This window comes from Lactuca virosa, chromosome 3 (genome assembly GCF_052849685.1).
Source record: "Lactuca virosa cultivar CGN04683 chromosome 3, Lactuca_virosa_CGN04683_v6, whole genome shotgun sequence".
NCBI lineage: Eukaryota > Viridiplantae > Streptophyta > Magnoliopsida > Asterales > Asteraceae > Lactuca > Lactuca virosa.
Window position 1 is genome coordinate 162,986,618 of NC_136428.1, and position 10,190 is coordinate 162,996,807.

At 32.3% G+C, this 10,190-nt stretch overlaps 1 pseudogene; it reads right to left on the reverse strand.

The window, feature by feature from the left end:
* Positions 1-768: 768 nt before the first annotated feature.
* LOC145164227 (G2/mitotic-specific cyclin S13-6-like) lies at positions 769-2,471 on the reverse strand (annotated as a pseudogene).
* Between the last annotated feature and the right edge of the window lie 7,719 nt (positions 2,472-10,190).

The window sequence follows — 10,190 nt, forward strand, 5'->3', positions numbered from 1 at the left end:
AGAGGTGTTGGGAGGGAAATGGAGGCGATCATGTGAAATAGAAATAGAAAAAGAAAAGAGAGAACGTTTGCTAAGAAGTTAAAATATTTCCCCAACATATTCTTTTTTTTATTATTCTGGTACAACTATTTTTCTAAAAAACTAAGAAATTTTTGAACAATTAAAAGACAAAAATTAAAAACTTTTAAACTCTCAGAATTTAAAAAATTAGAAGTGTGCTCCTAATTGAAAATTTTATATGATATTAAATCGTCCTAAGTTGGCTTTTAATATGTGTGTAGTCAGTATTCTTAATGACATATCTTATACATTCTCGTTTGCTCCGTTCTACATCATTTTACAAAAGATTATCAACTATTTGTTTTCAAATTTTCCGATTGCATTGAAAATAGGGAAAATGACACATTAACCCAACTAAGTATTGAACGTTCGTTCATTCAGTCCTTTGAGTTATTTTCATGTTTTATGAGGGAACAAACTTGTTAGTGACCTGTCAATTTTGTCAATTTAGTCACTGGACCTCCTGTAGTCAGTTAATAGCGCCACATAATTAAATGAAATGTCACATAATAATCTAGTTGAAAAACGTCCTTGACTTCTTTTAGGCATTTCATCAAACGGTTTCTGTGCACAGTTCATCCATGATGTGAAGTGACCTGCATCAACCCTAAAGCGTAGATGTGCACCATGTGATCCATTTGTTCGTCTTCCATTCCAAATATTAGAATCATAATCATTACCAAAGGGTTAAATATCTCAGAATCAGAATTAAACACTCACGTTAATCACCGGTAAGGTTGTGGCGGCTTTGATGAACCGAGTAAAAAACACATAAGGCGTCGGAACGGTTAAATTTCATTCCAATCGACCCAGAATCCGCTTTTCCATCACTAACGCATGTTGATATTCGGAAGCTTTGTTGGAGATTTGAACGAAATTGTTGACTTTCGGAGCCCATATTTCTTCCAATTTTTATGAAATAAGCATTGCACTTATTCATACACATTGTAACTCTATTCTACCAATAGTTAAAACTTCATACATCAAAAACATATATGTATCCATTGTATATATGCGAACCTCAATGATTTTGTAAGAATATGTATCCACTATAATTCTCTCGTTGTAGATATCTTGAGTATCAATGTCGATGATATTTGTTGGTTTTGGTTTGTAGTTAAGGCTACAGGCAGCTTTGCTCTAGGCAGTTAGTGTTGAAGTGAGTGACGATTGAGGGTTGTGGTTTCGTGAAGATGAATAAGATCCTTATTTCTTCTCTTCTTGGATGTTCGGACTGATTTCGATTACAGTTGCATTTTCTGGCACCGGTGGTGATTTTGGTTTGATTATGGCCTTGTGTTTTGGTTGTGTTGACTGTCATTGGTTTATGTAATCAAGATTCAGGAAGATGAATCGTTAATGAAAAAAGATTTGAAGAAAATTTTATGTGATTAATCGACAAAAAAACTAGAGAAAAGTTTCACATTTTTGTTTTTAACTGCGTCTCGTTGGGAGGAGGAGGAGGAGGAGGAAGTTTTTGATTTTTTAAAGTCAATGTTAATAGAAAATAGGTTAATGTTTATGTGGCAAATGGGTAACCGGGTTACCCCATTCATTTTGTCCAAACTTATCAAATTGATCCGACAAAAACAACTTTAATGATCTAGAAAGCACGGAAAATACTTAAGGGACTGAATTGGCAAATGCACAAAATATCATAGGGCTAATGTGTGATTTTCTCTTGAAAATAATATTGGAAAACTAATAGGACTCTTGTGCATATTATGTAAAGGAGTTGTTGATATTTTCTTGTACTTCTTATCTATTCAAGTTTATCAAAGCTAAAATCACATAGAAGATTTTATTCGAACATATTTTGAATAATTTATAGGGAATATGACTTATTAAGGTAATTAACTTTTCGGTTTGTTCACATCTAGGTAACTATCACTTTTTTACACATCTAGGTTACAAACTTGTTGGAAATGTTCACATATGAACATTATGACCTGGTGTAGCAGGTTACATCCGGCTACAGCAGGTCATAATGGTCATATGTGAACACTTTCAACAAGTTCGTTACCTAGATGTGTACAAAAAAAATAGTTACCCAAATATGAACAAAACGAAAAGTAAGAGTAAATTACACGAATGGTCCCTGTGGTTTGGGAGAATTTGTGTGTTTGGTCCCTAACTTATATTTTTAACTCGGATGGTCCTTACTGTTTATTTTTGTTGCGCGTTTGGTCCCTGTCTTACCTAAAAATACTATTGTGCCCTTATTAATTTATTTTTTTAATTAATTTTCTTATTTATGTATTTATTTTTTATATATTTAAAAAAAATTAATAGGCCCCACATATCTGTATCTCCTCATCGTAAACCTGAAACCACATTTGAGAAATTTAATCAGGGTCCTACCGGTCACCATCCCATCTCTCATCTTCCTCAACTTCTATTTTCATTTCCATCTTTAGTGACATCGACGTCTTCACCATCCTTCTTTTTTTGGTCCTTCAACTTTGGCGAATCAACACCATAACCCACTGTCTCTTCATCTTTAGTGGGTTGTGGTGTTGATTCGCCGAAGTTGAAGGACCGAAAAAAGAATGGATGATGAAGACGTTGATGTCATTAATGATGGAAAAGAAATGGAAGTTGAGGAGGATGAGAGATGAGATGGTGAGGAGATACAGATATATAGGGTTTATTATTATTATTTTTAAATATATAAAAAATAAATACATAAATAAGAAAATTAATTAAAAAATAATAAGGGCACAATAGTCTTTTTAGGTAAGACAGAGGCCAAGGGCGCAACAAAAATAAATAGTATGGATCATCCGAGTTAAAAAAATAAATTAGGGACCAAACACACAAATTCCACCAAACCACAAGGACCATTCGTGTAATTTATTCTTACTTTTCGTTTTCTTCATATTTGGATAATTATTATTTTTTTGTACACATGTAGGTAACGAACTTGCTGAAAGTGTTCACATATGACCATTATGACCTGCTGTAGCCAGATGCAATCTGCTACAGCAGGTCATAATGGTCATATGTGAACACTTTCAACAAGTTTGTTACCTAGATGTGTACAAAAAAAAGATAGTTACCAAGATGTGAACAAACCGAAAAATTAATTACATTAATAAGTCATGTTCCCTAATTTATAAGATAATATACAAATTTTAAATTTTATAACTCGAAACGTATAAATCATTACAACAGGGGCGGCTCAACCAATTTGGGGGCTCTAAGCAAATAAAAAAATTGGGGCCCTTCAGGTACGCAAACAATTTCAAACTTAAGATCTTTAGTTTTATAAACCAATGCTTTTACCACCAAACCAAGTTTCAACTTGTCTTTGTAACCCAAGATATATATATATATATATATATATATATATATATATATATATATATATATATATATATATATATATATATGGTAATTTAATACAAAATATATACATGTATATATATAAATTTAGGATAGTTATAATAGGGCTCCTTTTAAAGGATTTGCAAGCCTTTCGCCGTTTGAAAGATAAAGGCTAAGGGTTTTTTTTGGCAGGATCAAACTTTTAAGAATCTAGATTTTTAATAGACTATGAATTTTTAAGATCAGAAATTTTATTAAGTTGGAGAGGATGGGAAATAGAGGCAATCGTCTGAAACTGAAATAAAAGTTGGAAAAATTTTACTAAATAATAAAGTATTTTTGTAACATACTTCAGAACTTTTATTAAGTTGGAGAGGTGTTGGGAGGGAAATGGAGGCGATCATGTGAAATAGAAATAGAAAAAGAAAAGAGAGAACGTTTGCTAAGAAGTTAAAATATTTCCCCAACATATTCTTTTTTTTATTATTCTGGTACAACTATTTTTCTAAAAAACTAAGAAATTTTTGAACAATTAAAAGACAAAAATTAAAAACTTTTAAACTCTTAGAATTTAAAAAATTAGAAGTGTGCTCCTAATTGAAAATTTTATATGATATTAAATCGTCCTAAGTTGGCTTTTAATATGTGTGTAGTCAGTATTCTTAATGACATATCTTATACATTCTCGTTTGCTCCGTTCTACATCATTTTACAAAAGATTATCAACTATTTGTTTTCAAATTTTCCGATTGCATTGAAAATAGGGAAAATGACACATTAACCCAACTAAGTATTGAACGTTCGTTCATTCAGTCCTTTGAGTTATTTTCATGTTTTATGAGGGAACAAACTTGTTAGTGACCTGTCAATTTTGTCAATTTAGTCACTGGACCTCCTGTAGTCAGTTAATAGCGCCACATAATTAAATGAAATGTCACATAATAATCTAGTTGAAAAACGTCCTTGACTTCTTTTAGGCATTTCATCAAACGGTTTCTGTGCACAGTTCATCCATGATGTGAAGTGACCTGCATCAACCCTAAAGCGTAGATGTGCACCATGTGATCCATTTGTTCGTCTTCCATTCCAAATATTAGAATCATAATCATTACCAAAGGGTTAAATATCTCAGAATCAGAATTAAACACTCACGTTAATCACCGGTAAGGTTGTGGCGGCTTTGATGAACCGAGTAAAAAACATATAAGGCGTCGGAACGGTTAAATTTCATTCCAATCGACCCAGAATCCGCTTTTCCATCACTAACGCATGTTGATATTCGGAAGCTTTGTTGGAGATTTGAACGAAATTGTTGACTTTCGGAGCCCATATTTCTTCCAATTTTTATGAAATAAGCATTGCACTTATTCATACACATTGTAACTCTATTCTACCAATAGTTAAAACTTCATACATCAAAAACATATATGTATCCATTGTATATATGCGAACCTCAATGATTTTGTAAGAATATGTATCCACTATAATTCTCTCGTTGTAGATATCTTGAGTATCAATGTCGATGATATTTGTTGGTTTTGGTTTGTAGTTAAGGCTACAGGCAGCTTTGCTCTAGGCAGTTAGTGTTGAAGTGAGTGACGATTGAGGGTTGTGGTTTCGTGAAGATGAATAAGATCCTTATTTCTTCTCTTCTTGGATGTTCGGACTGATTTCGATTACAGTTGCATTTTCTGGCACCGGTGGTGATTTTGGTTTGATTATGGCCTTGTGTTTTGGTTGTGTTGACTGTCATTGGTTTATGTAATCAAGATTCAGGAAGATGAATCGTTAATGAAAAAAGATTTGAAGAAAATTTTATGTGATTAATCGACAAAAAAACTAGAGAAAAGTTTCACATTTTTGTTTTTAACTGCGTCTCGTTGGGAGGAGGAGGAGGAGGAGGAGGAAGTTTTTGATTTTTTAAAGTCAATGTTAATAGAAAATAGGTTAATGTTTATGTGGCAAATGGGTAACCGGGTTACCCCATTCATTTTGTCCAAACTTATCAAATTGATCCGACAAAAACAACTTTAATGATCTAGAAAGCACGGAAAATACTTAAGGGACTGAATTGGCAAATGCACAAAATATCATAGGGCTAATGTGTGATTTTCTCTTGAAAATAATATTGGAAAACTAATAGGACTCTTGTGCATATTATGTAAAGGAGTTGTTGATATTTTCTTGTACTTCTTATCTATTCAAGTTTATCAAAGCTAAAATCACATAGAAGATTTTATTCGAACATATTTCGAATAATTTATAGGGAATATGACTTATTAAGGTAATTAACTTTTCGGTTTGTTCACATCTAGGTAACTATCACTTTTTTACACATCTAGGTTACAAACTTGTTGGAAATGTTCACATATGACCATTATGACCTGATGTAGCAGGTTACATCCGGCTACAGCAGGTCATAATGGTCATATGTGAACACTTTCAACAAGTTCGTTACCTAGATGTGTACAAAAAAAATAGTTACCCAAATATAAACAAAACGAAAAGTAAGAGTAAATTACACGAATGGTCCCTGTGGTTTGGGAGAATTTGTGTGTTTGGTCCCTAACTTATATTTTTAACTCGGATGGTCCTTACTGTTTATTTTTGTTGCGCGTTTGGTCCCTGTCTTACCTAAAAATACTATTGTGCCCTTATTAATTTATTTTTTTAATTAATTTTCTTATTTATGTATTTATTTTTTATATATTTAAAAAAAATTAATAGGCCCCACATATCTGTATCTCCTCATCGTAAACCTGAAACCACATTTGAGAAATTTAATCAGGGTCCTACCGGTCACCATCCCATCTCTCATCTTCCTCAACTTCTATTTTCATTTCCATCTTTAGTGACATCGACGTCTTCACCATCCTTCTTTTTTTGGTCCTTCAACTTTGGCGAATCAACACCATAACCCACTGTCTCTTCATCTTTAGTGGGTTGTGGTGTTGATTCGCCGAAGTTGAAGGACCGAAAAAAGAATGGATGATGAAGACGTTGATGTCATTAATGATGGAAAAGAAATGGAAGTTGAGGAGGATGAGAGATGAGATGGTGAGGAGATACAGATATATAGGGTTTATTATTATTATTTTTAAATATATAAAAAATAAATACATAAATAAGAAAATTAATTAAAAAATAATAAGGGCACAATAGTCTTTTTAGGTAAGACAGAGGCCAAGGGCGCAACAAAAATAAATAGTATGGATCATCCGAGTTAAAAAAATAAATTAAGGACCAAACACACAAATTCCACCAAACCACAGGGACCATTCGTGTAATTTATTCTTACTTTTCGTTTTCTTCATATTTGGATAATTATTATTTTTTTGTACACATGTAGGTAACGAACTTGCTGAAAGTGTTTACATATGACCATTATGACCTGCTGTAGCCAGATGCAATCTGCTACAGCAGGTCATAATGGTCATATGTGAACACTTTCAACAAGTTTGTTACCTAGATGTGTACAAAAAAAAGATAGTTACCAAGATGTGAACAAACCGAAAAATTAATTACATTAATAAGTCATGTTCCCTAATTTATAAGATAATATACATATTTTAAATTTTATAACTCGAAACGTATAAATCATTACAACAGGGGCGGCTCAACCAATTTGGGGGCTCTAAGCAAATAAAAAAATTGGGGCCCTTCAGGTACGCAAACAATTTCAAACTTAAGATCTTTAGTTTTATAAACCAATGCTTTTACCACCAAACCAAGCTTCAACTTGTCTTTGTAACCCAAGATATATATATATATATATATATATATATATATATATATATATATATATATATATATATATATATATATATATATATATATATATATATTTATATATATATATATATATATATATATATATATATATATATATATATGGTAATTTAATACAAAATATATACATGTATATATATAAATTTAGGATAGTTATAATAGGGCTCCTTTTAAAGGATTTGCAAGCCTTTCGCCGTTTGAAAGATAAAGGCTAAGGGTTTTTTTTGGCAGGATCAAACTTTTAAGAATCTAGATTTTTAATAGACTATGAATTTTTAAGATCAGAAATTTTATTAAGTTGGAGAGGATGGGAAATAGAGGCAATCGTCTGAAACTGAAATAAAAGTTGGAAAAATTTTACTAAATAATAAAGTATTTTTGTAACATACTTCAGAACTTTTATTAAGTTGGAGAGGTGTTGGGAGGGAAATGGAGGCGATCATGTGAAATAGAAATAGAAAAAGAAAAGAGAGAACGTTTGCTAAGAAGTTAAAATATTTCCCCAACATATTCTTTTTTTTATTATTCTGGTACAACTATTTTTCTAAAAAACTAAGAAATTTTTGAACAATTAAAAGACAAAAATTAAAAACTTTTAAACTCTCAGAATTTAAAAACTTAGAAGTGTGCTCCTAATTGAAAATTTTATATGATATTAAATCGTCCTAAGTTGGCTTTTAATATGTGTGTAGTCAGTATTCTTAATGACATATCTTATACATTCTCGTTTGCTCCGTTCTACATCATTTTACAAAAGATTATCAACTATTTGTTTTCAAATTTTCCGATTGCATTGAAAATAGGGAAAATGACACATTAACCCAACTAAGTATTGAACGTTCGTTCATTCAGTCCTGTGAGTTATTTTCATGTTTTATGAGGGAACAAACTTGTTAGTGACCTGTCAATTTTGTCAATTTAGTCACCGGACCTCCTGTAGTCAGTTAATAGCGCCACATAATTAAATGAAATGTCACATAATAATCTAGTTGAAAAACGTCCTTGACTTCTTTTAGGCATTTCATCAAACGGTTTCTGTGCACAGTTCATCCATGATGTGAAGTGACCTGCATCAACCCTAAAGCGTAGATGTGCACCATGTGATCCATTTGTTCGTCTTCCATTCCAAATATTAGAATCATAATCATTACCAAAGGGTTAAATATCTCAGAATCAGAATTAAACACTCACGTTAATCACCGGTAAGGTTGTGGCGGCTTTGATGAACCGAGTAAAAAACACATAAGGCGTCGGAACGGTAAAATTTCATTCCAATCGACCCAGAATCCGCTTTTCCATCACTAGCGCATGTTGATATTCGGAAGCTTTGTTGGAGATTTGAACGAAATTGTTGACTTTCGGAGCCCATATTTCTTCCAATTTTTATGAAATAAGCATTGCACTTATTCATACACATTGTAACTCTATTCTACCAATAGTTAAAACTTCATACATCAAAAACATATATGTATCCATTGTATATATGCGAACCTCAATGATTTTGTAAGAATATGTATCCACTATAATTCTCTCGTTGTAGATATCTTGAGTATCAATGTCGATGATATTTGTTGGTTTTGGTTTGTAGTTAAGGCTACAGGCAGCTTTGCTCTAGGCAGTTAGTGTTGAAGTGAGTGACGATTGAGGGTTGTGGTTTCGTGAAGATGAATAAGATCCTTATTTCTTCTCTTCTTGGATGTTCGGACTGATTTCGATTACAATTGCATTTTCTGGCACCGGTGGTGATTTTGGTTTGATTATGGCCTTGTTTTTGGTTGTGTTGACTGTCATTGGTTTATGTAATCAAGATTCAGGAAGATGAATCGTTAATGAAAAAAGATTTGAAGAAAATTTTATGTGATTAATCGACAAAAAAACTAGAGAAAAGTTTCACATTTTTGTTTTTAACTGCGTCTTGTTGGGAGGAGGAGGAAGTTTTTGATTTTTCAAAGTCAATGTTAATAGAAAATAGGTTAATGTTTATGTGGCAAATGGGTAACCGGGTTACCCCATTCATTTTGTCCAAACTTATCAAATTGATCCGACAAAAACAACTTTAATGATCTAGAAAGCACGGAAAATACTTAAGGGACTGAATTGGCAAATGCACAAAATATCATAGGGCTAATGTGTGATTTTCTCTTGAAAATAATATTGGAAAACTAATAGGACTCTTGTGCATATTATGTAAAGGAGTTGTTGATATTTTCTTGTACTTCTTATCTATTCAATTTTATCAAAGCTAAAATCACATAGAAGATTTTATTCGAACATATTTCGAATAATTTATAGGGAATATGACTTATTAAGGTAATTAACTTTTCGGTTTGTTCACATCTAGGTAACTATCACTTTTTTACACATCTAGGTTACAAACTTGTTGGAAATGTTCACATATGACCATTATGACCTGGTGTAGCAGGTTACATCCGGCTACAGCAGGTCATAATGGTCATATGTGAACACTTTCAACAAGTTCGTTACCTAGATGTGTACAAAAAAAATAGTTACCCAAATATGAACAAAACGAAAAGTAAGAGTAAATTACACGAATGGTCCCTGTGGTTTGGGAGAATTTGTGTGTTTGGTCCCTAACTTATATTTTTAACTCGGATGGTCCTTACTGTTTATTTTTGTTGCGCGTTTGGTCCCTGTCTTACCTAAAAATACTATTGTGCCCTTATTAATTTATTTTTTTAATTAATTTTCTTATTTATGTATTTATTTTTTATATATTTAAAAAAAATTAATAGGCCCCACATATCTGTATCTCCTCATCGTAAACCTGAAACCACATTTGAGAAATTTAATCAGGGTCCTACCGGTCACCATCCCATCTCTCATCTTCCTCAACTTCTATTTTCATTTCCATCTTTAGTGACATTGACGTCTTCACCATCCTTCTTTTTTTGGTCCTTTAACTTTGGCGAATCAACACCATAACCCACTGTCTCTTCATCTTTAGTGGGTTGTGGTGTTGATTCGCCGAAGTTGAAGGACCGAAAAAAGAATGG